Consider the following 14,614-nt stretch of genomic DNA (forward strand, 5'->3'; position numbering starts at 1 on the left):
ATAAAAATAATAATGAAAAGTATGTATTTTAATTGTACGAGTCGCTGTCTATTTAAAAATTTCTAAAAAAAAGTTTCTAAAGTTTCTGAAAGAAATGAGAAATTAATGCTTCAACTTTGACTTTCGATGTTTTCTCGTACATTTTATTCCTTATAATGATTTTTCGCATTGTATTATTTATTATATTATTAGCTTTGTCAAAATTATTTTGACGAAACTTCTTAACATGTGTTTTTGTTTAGCCACTTATTCAAAGATTTAAATGTATTAATATTTTCTTAATTGTTTATGTCACTAATTTCTGGCTGTATAGAGTCGATTTTCGTAGTACCATACAGTTCTAATTATCCAAATTAAATTGGTATCGAGCCACTTCGATAATACAGAAGGTCAGATGATTGCATAAAGCTCAGAAATTAAGTAAAAAAGATGCCAGATATAAAAAAAAAACTAAATTCATAAATTTGTTTAGTGTAAGTGAGTTATTGAAAACTGTAAATACTGTTAAATTTACATTAAAAAAAGACACAAATTAGGTTTTGTATGTAGGCTCCTTATAGGAGTATTATAGTATGTAGGCTCCTCCTGCATTTTTTGTCTTTATCACCCAAAATCGATTTAAATAGAGCTCTATTGTATTCTACTGTACTATTCTTTGCTTATGCATCTTTTATCTTTATCTCCCAAAATAGATTTAGATAGAGCTCTATTGTATTCTACTGCACTATTCTTTCCAGCAATAAGAACATTTTTGTTGGCAAGCGCCATTTACATCTTTAGATTTGCCTAACTTAACTCTACGACCAATACTTTCGACTGGCCAGTTCCAATTTGTGAAACAAAAAATTTTTAAAAAAAGTTCTTGTTTGGTTATGAAACCCAAATGACGGAAAGAGCTACCGAAAATACAACGGACATCTTGCTCGGACCTATAATGTCTGCAAATTATTAGCAATGTTAAAATTTGAAGAACGCCGTTTTCTAAAAGAAAGAGCCTTATAATAGACTAACCACTTATCCTGATATTCAGGCATGAGTTGTTATCTCCCTTATTTTAACAACTAAAAGATAAGAAAAATAGAAAACAGAATGTTTCCAAGAAACGAAACAAGTTTAATAAAAACGGTATTTAAGATACAGTTTTTAAGAGTGCAAAAAGTATAATCTTTTGCATTTTAATTATTTTCTAGTTTCAGTCTTTAATTTATAATTCATTCTTATAAGTTTTATGGAATCTTGAAATCAATATTTCTTTAATTGATTTCAAGGTGACACTACATATATCGAATCAAAATTTAATTAAATTAATAAATTTACTAAGAATTAAGATCTGAAAATGTTTTATTATTATTATTATTATTATTTTAACAGGCATGGAATGTGCTGTAAAAAATGAAAATACCTCATATGAGTTCATAGATGGGCCATCTAACTCAGGGAATAAAAATGGCACTGGTGGAAATTTTCATTTTTCTATAACGTTCATAATATGGAAGATAAAAAAAATAATGCAAATTCGGCGAATTAGCTCTGCCTTAAGACGAACAACTTTTGTATTAAAAGTTTTTCGATAACTGCAATTACTTAGAAATTAGCGAAATTAAGACAATCGAACTCATAACATTACGGTTACAAAACTGAGCTTTTGACTTGAATTTTTCATTATACTTTTATTTGAATTGAATTGTTTTTTTTGCTTATAAGATTGAATTTTGTCATCGATTCTTCACTCAACCCTTGATTTGCTAGAATTTTCAAATTTTTTTCACTAGTTTGTTCTCGATGACAACATAATTTTTTAATATTTTCAAATTTGAAAGATCAGTTAATTGATTATTTAAATTTTAATTATGTGACATTTATGGCATCAACTGGCAGTGATTTCATGAAAAATTTATTTCAAAGCTCCATAAAATATTTGATAATGAATCGTAAATGAAAGGCTATAAAGTACGAGAATAATTATAGTAGAAAATTCTTATCGTGTTCTTCTATTATATTCTTCTTTTTTAGTCACCTATCAAAAGTGTGTTTGAAAAACTATTTTCAATGAATTTATTTTTCTTTCTTTACTTTTGTTTTTATTGACCTTTTCTTATTAAGAAAAAAATTATCCAGATATCTAAGTCAAATGAGTTTTCATATGACTTGAAAGAAATGTAAGTTTCTTCTTGGTTAAGTTGACAATCAGACAGTTTAAGATTTACAAATCTTCAATATAATTTTTTGATTAAATTGAATTTTTATTGTTAGTCCTTCAATTTGATGGAGCCGTCAGCTTCACTCCTTTTTTTATTATTTTAATCCATAGAGGATAAAATAGGGCAAATGAACTGTAATTCTTTAAGAGAAGAAAGCGAAAGAAAAAAATGAAAAGAAATGAAAAATTATTTTAGCATCACTATTTTATATTAAATATCATCTTTTTTTTTTCTTTTTGTTTTTTTAGAATTCATAGATCAACAATTCGACATTTAGCAATAAAATAATTATTTTTCTAAGTTTTATGTGATATAAAATGTTACAAAGTAAACAATAGTTATTCTTTAGCTATATTAAGTAATTTTTCCACGAAAGAACCAAGAAAATCTTTGTATTGTACAGCGAATATTTAAATTCTGTCGAGTATATTTCTCTCAAGATTTATATATGCGAGTTATGAATATAAAATTAAAATAATTAAATGGAAAATATTTGAATTTATCTGCAAAGATCGATTAAACTAATTGAAATTACATAATATAACTATTATAAAATAAATTTTTTTATTAACAAAAATGAAATTACAATTACAAAAAATGTGTAAAATTATCAATATTCCTTATGTTTGATAAATCCCACCGTTTACAGAACTCGTTTTTCACATTCAACTCTTAATAAACAGCATGGTACAATTTTTAGTTAAATGTATACCAAACCTGTATAAATCCGTAAATTTTGAACAAGTACCCGATAGTTATCCAAAATTTTTATAAAAAGGCGATGGGTGCGGTTTTTTAATTGTTTAGTCCCAGAAATATAGAGCTAGGAACATACGCTTTCTAACTTGATCCCATAGACTTTCGTCCTCCCGCTGGTGTGGTGTGGAAGTTTAGAGAGAGGGGTGCCAGCTCAAGTGTCGTCCTCGTCGTCTGACCGCAGTTCAAAATGAGAGATCCGTCACAAAATAGCCTTAGTGTTGCTTTAAAACAAGACGTTAATATAACTAAACTAAACTAAAACCGACTTTCGACATCCATCTAATAGTTTACACAGTTAAAAATCACATATAATCTGCTTTCCTTTATTCGTCGTGACAGTATTCTTGTTTCGGACAGGCTGTTAAAATAACAGCAAAAAAATGAGTATATAACAATAAGAGCTGCATTTGATCTGCTCTAATTATTCATATTTTGAATGTATACAAATTTAATAAAGACATTAAAAAACATCTTTATTTAGGTAACCTTTCATTTATAGTTCATTATTATGAGAATTAATGAGTATTGAAATCAATTTTTGTCAAATTTACTTTCAGGATGTTTTGTTAGATTAATTGCACGTTTTGAAAGCAGATTCGTGTTATTTTGAAATAGACTTCTGAATTTTGGGCGTTGGTCAGATAAAGACAGCTAAACATAAACTTTCAAACCACTGTTGAAACTTCCACATCTCACCATCCAACAACGTGAGGACACTCCCTTCACTATAGCAGATATCAACTTTGCTGAGACAACCCGGAACCGGGGAGATGAAAATGCATCCTATATGCATAAAACGATTTTATTGCTTTCATGGAGACTCCGGCCAACCGCATAGACAGATCTTTAATGCAGGCGAATCTCGCATTCGTAATCCCTCAGTCCCCTAACGGACGCTCTACCACCAACTCCTTCCATACTGGGTATATGAACATTTATTAAATACAGTACACTCCCGATTATCCGCGGAATTGGGTGGCGCGGCCGCCGCGGATAACAAAAATCGCGGATAATCCGAAAAAAGCTAAAAACGGGTATAGCAAAAGAGAAAACAGTCATTCCAACTTTGAAAAATCGTTTTATGTACAATAAAACGTAAAATAAACAGCAGGAAATGTTTAACTAACTCTTAATATTTTAGTATATCACTCAAAACTAACCTAAAATGCATTTTGTTAATGAAAACAGAAAAGTGCTTTGTACTTACGAGAGGCGTCAAGGATACACAGAAAAATTAATACATATGTGCTGTTTTAATACTGTAATGTATTATGTAATTACAAAAGCATAACTGTAAAACTACACCTTTTTGAAGAAATCAGTCATTTGTGTTTGCTTCTTGCATTTTCTCTTTGCTTGAAAGCTAAAAAAAAAAAAAAAAAAACTTAGTCCGGCGGGCTCGGATAACCCGCCCGCGGAAATCGGGAGTCTACTGTATACAGTTCGTACCGTTATTGATCGCGATGAATATCGACCCACAAGTTTCGTGCAAAAGAATTTTATTTAACAAAATAGTCTCTTGCAGCTTGGATTACAAATTCTCATTGAGTTACAACCTGATATATCCCGGGTTATATAAGTTCTTGCCCTTAGAATAAAGAATTTGACTATTGTTTGCGTAACATCATCTCGGTTACAAAACTATTGCAAAGAATGCTATGACAAAAAGCAGGTAATGGTCAAATGTATCAAAGTCCAGGCAATAAAGCGGTTGGTGTAAATTTTTCCAAAAAAAAAAAAAAAACGTTTTTATCATCTTGATAGCTTTCTTCATTTAAGATCTGAACTTGTCTTGATCTTTCCTCTTTTATTGGCCAGTGCTGACTGCTTCCGTGGCAATACAACTGTGGTGAAAGCTTATAAGCCAGCTAACAGCGACGCTACACAAGCAATTGCTTTTGTATTGTGGTCATGTAACTGGGCTGCGAACCACAAGATCCCAGGTTCTATTCTCGCTCATCATAATCCACCACATTGGTGATCTCGGACGATGAAACTTCAGCCTTCGTATAGCTGCTGTGGCGCCATCTACCCACAGCAAACCAAAAGTCGTCAGACTCACTTGGAGCAACAGCATCAGCAACCACTCACCCATACACTCTCGCCATAACGCTTGGCGCTGCTCAAATGGGTATAGGCGCATTAGAATTAACAGCTAATGCATCACCACTCAACACCTATATCGTTCGTCTCACCTCCGACTCACTGGAGGGAGAGTCTGTGGTGAAAACTTATAAGCCAGTTAACAGCTACACTGTACGAACAATTGCCTCTGTATTGTGGTCATTTTAAATTTAATTTATCAACTACGATAAATTCAATTCAGCTGAAATTGTTTTGCCAATTTATAGGAATTTAAAGTGCAAATAACCAGCGTTGATTTGCCAAGCACAGAGCAATATCCTTTTTTACTGGAGGGGGGGATATTTTATATGACGGTAAATGCCACAAAGCCAAGGAAAGGCCAGTAACACTTTCTTCTATATAGATTATACAACACTCATTTCTCGTCACATGGTCCAGGATCTGGTCCACGAAAGAAACTTTCTTGTGGTGTGACAGCAATAAATAGCTCATAGTGCGTCTTTGGAGTTTGTTTTCAACAACAACACTTGAGGCACCTTCTTATTAATTTTTCATGTCTTTCCACGTTTATGAACTGTGACTCATACTCAATCAACAGAATGGTTTCCTCCAATAAGCTAAATCTTCTTTCATGCTTCATGCACATTTGATAAGGATTATACTTGATGTTATTAGTTGATGTCATAAGAATTATACTTGACGCCATCCTCAAGCATGGCTTTGTTAATAGCAGTCAATGATATCTTTCTAAACATGGCGAATATTTTTAAAGAAATTTTGGCAGCATCCTTTGGCCATGCTCACTTAAGAATTGCACTTTCAACAGAACTATTTTGGACGTGTCCAATACGCCTTAGGAACTCTATACTGACTGGCGGCTGAAGACAATGGCAAGCTTTGAAACTATCTTGGGAGATTGCCTACAGTTTGAATGTCGCTTTTCCTTCCGATGGCCGGAGCTTTTTTTGAATCTCTAGTACTTATATTCTGCGCGTATTTACCAAACACTTTTATTGAACTTGAATTTTCCCACGTTTGTAAAGATGGAATTTCAGAATTGATTTTCACTTACTTTATGATAGGAAAGAATTCTGAAATTTGATATACTTGTATTTCCTCGATGACAATATTCTTTTTTAACATTTTCAGACATGATTAACAGAAAATAATCTTAAATTTGATTTCATTCAGACGCGCCACCTAGTAGTTTACACAAAAAAATAATTGATTTTGATTGCATTTGTAACTGATCATAGTTCAAAGACTAAATAGTCCAAAATAAAGTTTTAAATATATTACAAAAAAAGTTAATATGAGTGCGTTTTTAAAAGATGAATGAATTAAATTTATTAAAATTAAAGCAGATGCCTTACTTTTTTTGGAATAAAATTTTTTAGATATTTTATTTGCTGCTCCATCCTTCGGAAAAAAAAAAATCTGATATTAAAATGCTGCGCATATTTAAAAAATTATATTGTTATCTGATACACCAGCAGAATATTTTTGAAAATAAAAAGAAAATTGAAATATTTTGGCTTTCAATTCATTCACAAAATAAAATGCTTTTGTTTATTCGATAACAAATATTTTAATAAAAATAATAATTATCTCGGTTAAGAGGTTACATTTTGAAAACTTTACCAAATATAATAAAGTTTTGGATGAATATGCATTTTCTAGTTTGAAATAGCTTGTCTATCTTTTATCATTTTGCATAACCTTTTCTTCCTCCTCTCTGAAACATATTTGCAAAGAAACGGAAAAATCGAGAAAAAAATTTGGGAAAAAAACCCGAATACGGATAATTTTAATGGCTTATAAAAGCATCATACCTAGTAGTTATTTTATTTAAGTAGCCATGAGTAGTTATTTTATATATAAATCAAAATAAGTTTCAAAGAAGTCACTTTTTGAGACATTATTTCACCATTAAAGTTCTTAAACATACATTTCGAAAATATAATAGAAAATTAATGCAGAGGATATTTATTAAAAGAAAGATTTGTGCTTTTTTAACTTCCATACATGGTCGTAATAATCATGTTAAGAGTAAAATATGAACATTTTCATTCAGATAAAGGTGAAAAGAATACATTCAGAATCGTGGGCAAGAATGTCCACGATTCTGCATGCTGTTTCTCGAGCCCTCTGCCGTTGCAATAATGGTAGTGTTGATTGATTAATGGTCCCATCGCCCATAATCAGACGTGCCTGCCTCTGAGGTTTCGACAATGCTCGAATGAGGTTTATTTTGCATTGCTCATAGTATTCGTATTGCAGTTAGGTCTATTTTGCATGGCTCATAGCACTCGTATTGCAGTTAGGTCTATTTTGCATGGCTCACAGTACTCGTATTGCAGTTAGGTCTATTTTGCATGGCTCACAGTACTCGTATTGCAGTTATGTCTATTTTGCATAGCTCATAGTACTCGTATTGCAGTTAGGTCTATTTTGCATGGTTCACAGTACCCGTATTGCAATTAGGTCTATTTTGCATGGCTCACAGTACTCGTATTGCAGTTATGTCTATTTTGCATGGCTCATAGCACTCGTATTGCAGTTAGCTCTATTTTGCATGGCTCACAGTACCCGTATTGCAATTAGGTCTATTTTGCATGGCTCACAGTACTCGTATTGCAGTTCTAGAGATCCTGTCATTCAGATTTGCTCTTTATATTTCAGATGAAAAAGATTTTCAACAATTTTTACAATTGATTTCTGTTTGCTAGCTACTTTTGCAAGACATCAGAAACCTCTAATACTACCAATCTTTATAACATTTTTATTTCAAAATATAGAGTGACCAGTTTAAAGGCTCACAAAACCTCAAACACAACAAATTCTATCTATAGCTTTATTTCAAAGTACAAGATGACTGACCTAAGATATCCAAAAGATGATAAATAGGTCCACTGTTTATCCTGAAAGAATCCCCCGTGTTTATTTAAGAATTTCTGTAGTGTCAAAGAAAGGAACTGCTCCAATTTCTTTGCGGATAAATGAAGCGCAGTATTAGTTTTATGAATGGTTCTGTAAATGATTTCTTTTCAAGTATTATAACCTCCGGAGCTTTGATATCAAACACCACAGATCGGGTTTTATTTATTAGAAAAAGTGAGCTTTTTTTCTGGCACACGATCATTTTGAGATAGTCACAAACAAGAATGTTGTTATTGACTATATGTCCTGAGATCTGGGAAAACAGAAACTGGCATCGACCATCTTATAGATACAAAAACATTACAACCACTTTTTTTTAAAATTATTATTTTATTTCCTAATCTAAACATAATGTATCATGTGACATCATATATAATTATTGCATAAAAAATATTTTTTTTATTATTTTTAAATAAAATTATAAATATATATTATTATTTTATCTCTCAACCTAAACATAATGTATCATGTGACATCATGTATAATTATTACTTATAACGTTCATATGAATCCTCTTCTAGAATGTTTTTTTTTGTTATTATTATTATTTATGTTTAACACATAATTTATCATTTGAATAATTTCTGTAAGAAAATAAATGATTAATAATTTTTGTTATCAAAAAAGGAAACTTTAGTTTTTAAAAATAGAAATTATTATGACAATTACTAACGCAATCAAACTTCTGATGTTATTTTTGTTCGTTGTTAATCGAAGAATTTTTAATTCCACATCTGAAAAATGTCTAACATTATTAAATCATATTTTCCTCAAGTAAATTAGCGTAAAAACAAAAATAAATAACGAAGAAGCACAGATTGCATTGAATTCAAATCATCACAATTATTTTACCCTTATATTGGAGAATGACAGAATTATTCATATTTACATATCTACTATTATTGCCGCTTTTTGAAAAAAATTTAATGATTTAATATTGAATTAATGAAATTATCTACTTGCTGCATTTCAAAATTTAAAAGGAAAAGTTTTAGTATGGAAATTTCAAACAACGCATGCTTTCAATTAATATAAATTAAAAATCTATTTAAAAGTATTTTTTTAATTTGCATTTTTTGCAATTATTTTTCTTGCGGTTATTTAGATAGATTTACACATTCATAAAAAATAAAACAAATGTGCAGGTTACAGTCAACGTGATTATGTAAAAAAAAAAAAAAAAAAAAAAAAAAAAAAACTGGAATTATCGACTATTACTGATAAAGTTTTCAGCTTATCCTTTAGGCATAAATATGTTTAATTGACTAATCACTAAATTTCTTGAAATGCAAAGAAATATGATAAATACTTCGTTGAAAAATTTTTGTATTGAATTTTGTTTAAATTTTTTTTAAAAAAAATGTAGATATTTGCATTAAAACTCAATCTATTTTCTGTAACAATTCCAGAAATTCTCCGTAAACAACAGGATATATGCAGTTCTTCCAGAATTCTGAATTCAAAAGCATACTAGAAGCATAATATCTCTGTACTAAATACAAAAAGCCTTTTCTCCAATATTAACTCTACAGGTGATACATTTTGCTCGTTCAATTGCAACTGAACAATGTAAGTGCAAAAACAGTGTTAGTGACATTTTTCAAGAAACAGAAAGTTTGATATTTAGGAAATAAAAATCATTACCTTTCCATTAATACGTTGTTTTGCCGCTCTTCTGACAGTTATATTAAAAATTATAGAATTAATGCTTTCTGAAGCAATAGTTTTTAATGAATATACATACATACACATTTACCTTTTGTATACTTTTCATTTTATATAAAAAGTTTCGGCCTCTTAATTAAAAAAAATTCTTTCTAGTTTTAATCAAATCTATCGTATTCGTAAAAATAATTTTAAAGGATTGAAATTCATGATGAAAAACAATATTCACAAAATTAATCCACGATTATGAATAACAGTGAAACTCAACGCAAGTTGAAAGGGAAAATTGATTATCTGTGTTTTACAGTCAGACCGAAAAGAAACTTCGTAAACGACTATAGTGCCATCTCTCGGCGTTTTCTGAAAAGATATTCTTATCTCTACCGGTTTAATATTTCGAAAATAACGTAAGAGTCTTATAGACTACATTTTAATTTTTTTGGAAATTTCTTTTAAAATATAAAAAAAAAAAATGAGATGGGGAAGATGCGAGAACTGATTTATATGCAATGAAACCTCTTTTGTGCAGCATTCAAGGGGCAATAAAAAACAAATCACTAATGTGAAATGTGTAGTATCAAATCTTGGTGCAAAATGTGATGAACTAATCTGGGATTTCTCAACCATGGAACATGATCACTAAAAGTACATAAAATTATCTTTGAGGGTAATATTTTTAGCCGAATGAAATGTTTTCAAAATAGTCGTAAAACAGTACCTTCCCCTGCAAACGATTTGTTTTAATCTTTATTATTCAGATAGAATATATTTTATTTATTTTCTATTAAAATAATGCGCTAGATAATATTTCAGTTTAATAAATATTATCTAGCACATTAGCTTTTATTATAAGCTATATCTAGCGATATATTATTACGCATTTGAATATTTCTGTGATAAAAGAAAATTACCCGGAATGGCAGCTTAAAACAAAAGGTATCAATTTACTGAATCTCCCTCAAGGTAATTTTCTCCGATTGCAATTAATTATTAAGGTGTACGTACACACTTGAAGATTTTTTTTAAAATTTTAACTTTAAAAATCCAGTTTTTTTATAGTAGGTTATTAATATATGTTTAAACTCATTTCTGCGAGAAAAAACCACATTGCACTAATTATTAATTAATTAAATAATATTTAATGAGCTAATTAGCCTGTTTTTTGAAACATGATATCTTAAATTCTAATTTGTGCAGTCACACAATACTAGTTGGAAATGATGCCTCATATTAGTCTTCATGTTGTCTGCCTCAATCAAGTTATAAAAATGTATAGTTTTTTTTAAACGATTTTTTCATCAACGATGAATAGAAAAAGCGAGATTTTTTCTATAGTGGAAAAATATCATTCTTCATAAAATGAGTTTTAAAAACACCGTAACTAGAGTTTATAATGAAAGAACCTCAAGAAAAATAATTATAACTCGAGAAATATTTCGAATATTGACAACATCTTGGTATCATCTGAAAGCTAAAGGGTCAGAGAATATTATTAAGCAATAAAAAAATATTCGATATTTTGAACGATTTTCGAAGTTTCAAGTGTGTGCATACACCTTAAATTGCAGTCTTAATTTATTCCTAAAGTTTCTTCTTATATAAGTTTGCACAAAAATACTCAAATTTTGATAATATTAAAAAACTCCTGTTAATTTCGCTTGCCATGTCGTATACAACATAAATCATAATGAATTGAATTTATGTCCTTAAAAATTTTTGTTCCCTAGTTTCATAACGATACATAAGAAAAAATCAATATTTCTATATTTTCTAATCCATCTCGAAAATATAAAATGATTTCTTTCATTTTCCTCGTCATTCCCACAGCCTTCATCAGGCAAAGTATTCTCAATTGGATTTATATCCTTAAAAAAATTTTTGTTCTCTAGTGTCATGACGATACATAACAAAAAAAAATTCAACATTTCTATTCTCTCTAATTCATCTCTAAAATATAAAATTATTTCTTTCATTTTCTTCGTCATTCCCACGGCCTTCATCAGACAAAGTATTCCCAATCAAATCTTGACTGGGCCGTGGTGGCCTCTTGGTAAGGTTTCAGGTTCGTGACCCGATTCCCCCGAAGAATCGTCGTGTATGCAGGTCTGACGCCCGTTAAATCCGTCCGGGCCAAACGTCCTCCAACTGGTGTGGCGTGGTGTGGAAAGGGGGGTGCCAGCTCAGGTGTCGTCCTTGTCATCTGACCGTGGTTCAAAATTACGAGGTCCGTCCCAAAATAGCCCTAGTGTTGCTTTAAAACGAGACATTAATATAACTAAACTAAACTAAAAACAAATCTTGACTTTGTTACGCTTTATACGTTATGAAATTCACTTCGAGTCATATACAAATAGTTTTTTTTCATCTTTAATGGTTAATTTGTGAATCTGTTTTTCGGTTGACTCTTTTTAATGGGAAAAAAAAAGAAGAAAAGAGCTCAAAGAGAAAAGATCAGCATGTTAAATTAGTTGATTTGTGTTATTACTGACTATGAGACTAATTATATTTGTATTGTTACTTTTATTTACATTTTATGCATAATTATAAGAAAAACAATTAATTAATTTTCCGAATTATTTTTCTGATTTCTATCGGGGACCATTTCCGTTGCTTTATTCTTCAGAAGTATTGATTTCTTAGAGCTATTCTGCAAGTTTTCCAAAATGTTGTTTCAAAGAAAAGTAATACCACACAGAAATTCAGATCCACTTTAATCTTCATGAAATTTTATTGAAACTTACTGAGATTTCGAACGTAATTACTTGGTTTCAACTTTTGCATGCTTGACTCAGTGTTTTCACTAAATGATGCACATATCACCTGTAAAGAAAGACAGAAATCAGATTAATTGTTGTAGCAAAAAGAAAACATAGAAGATGAATGTTCTGTGTTTGTGGCAATAGGATGCATATGCAATTGAAACTTTACCGATAAAGAATTTCGGTTTCTTCATCGGTCGATTCTTCAAATTATTTACAAATTTTTGTCATATTACTATAGAGAAAATCAGCGGAAGTAGTCATTTCGAAACATTTTTACATACTTTCCAATTTATCTTAAGCTCCGTTCCAATGGCCCGTGCGCACCTTGAGTCCGGCGCATTTCATCCTCTTTCGCCTCACTTGCGATTTTCCGGGGTTCTTTCACTTCTGTTCATTTTACCGACAGTTTGCTGAAAGCTCCCGATCGACGTCCACAGGCCAGAGTGGTCCTACAATGGGTCAGATGGCAGATTTACGACCATATACATAAAGCAACGGGCTTTATTCCCCTTCGTCCGCTTAAAATTATGGACTCTAGACAAGGCCGAGAATACCTTTCATAGCACTGATAAAAGATAGGTACGAAATATAGATGTTTGGCGTGATTCTGGCATTTTTACGGAATCTATCACGATAATATGTGTCTGGATGTCTTTTTGCCAGATGACTGGCAAATATTAAGTAAAACTACAGTTGTTGTCAAAAGATAACACCGATTTTCATTGATTTAAGTCATTGCATTTATAAGTATGTGAAAGCACAGACCGACAGATGGCCAACCTTTAGACGAATTTCTTTCAAAATTGGATACGAACCTATACGTTAGATATCAAGCTTGTCTACTAAATTTTATGTATCTAGCTCTTTGAGTTTTGTAGTTATCGAGTTCATTGGCTCTCGAACAGCCAGACAGATAGACATCCTGTGAAAGATTTTTTTTCAAAATTTGATAAAAAAATTTACAAATTTGAAATCAAGAAAAATCTTAATTCCATACACCACATTTTAGTCGTCTAGCTCGAAGCGTTTATGAGTTATCACATGCAGACAAACATTATGCTAAAAATATGCTTTTTTTTTATTTAATTAGGTCTGAAATGTGGAGATTCGTCAAAATCTCGTGTTTGACTTTTTTTTTTTTTTTTTTAATATTACAATACTTTTTCTATACTTCGAATACGAGAAAGTACAAAAGAGAAGGAAATATTTACATACATGAACGCAAACTAAACTTTTCAGAGTTTCTGGCAATGGATTCAAATCATGGTCACGTGGTAAATGCAATGTCAAATTTATTTTGCTGTAGGGAGGAAAACGCGACAGCACAGCACAACATGAGACAACTTACAGTTAAACGTTATATAACATGTACAATTGCGTTAATCTTGTGACAGGTTGTCATATGATTGATTCCATTTAGCGTTTTTGAATGAATTTTATAATTTATTTGTTTATTGATTTAAAAATGGAGAACCAGCAGTTGTATTCAAAATAAAGAAGAAAGGCAGTTGAATAGTAAAAAGACAATTAATGGAATATGGCTCAATGAATGGAATATATAGAGATAAATACTCATTATCTGATGAGAGATTTTTAAAGATTTTTTTAGATATTGTTTGATGCCTTAGTATCTATATAACAATGTAATTCCATACCAACATAATATCCATGTGGTTGCATCAATCCTAGTTTAGGAAACCGTTTTCTAATTTAAAGAGAATATAAGTTTTTAAAAAGTAACATACCCTTTGGTGTCATCGCATGAAACATCTTTTGTTGTCACTGATGAGAGTGACAATTTTTTCCTACAATTCCATTCAAATTAACGAAGCCTGTGGAGATCGCGGTGGTCTGCTAGCAAGAAGCACCACATCGGGATTGAAAGATCACAGAGTAAATAGATGCTTCCACCGGAGAATCTTCGTGTATGTGGACATGGTGAATGCCAAATTCACCTTCATTTAAAAAAAAAAAAAAAAAAAAAAAAAAAAAAAAAAACTGCCCTAAAATTGGTGCATTTGAAGAAATATAAAGTGGAGTACTGTGCTAATTTTCTCATCACAGTTCAAAATTTGGAATTATAATTGAATTTAGAATTTTCCAGCATAGTTAATTTTCTGATACGCATAAGTACTCATTACCTGATGACAGATTTTTAAAGATATATTTTTTATATTATTTGATGCCCTAGTATCTATAAAA

The sequence above is a fragment of the Argiope bruennichi genome, chromosome X2 (genome assembly GCF_947563725.1).
Source record: "Argiope bruennichi chromosome X2, qqArgBrue1.1, whole genome shotgun sequence".
Lineage (NCBI taxonomy): Eukaryota > Metazoa > Arthropoda > Arachnida > Araneae > Araneidae > Argiope > Argiope bruennichi.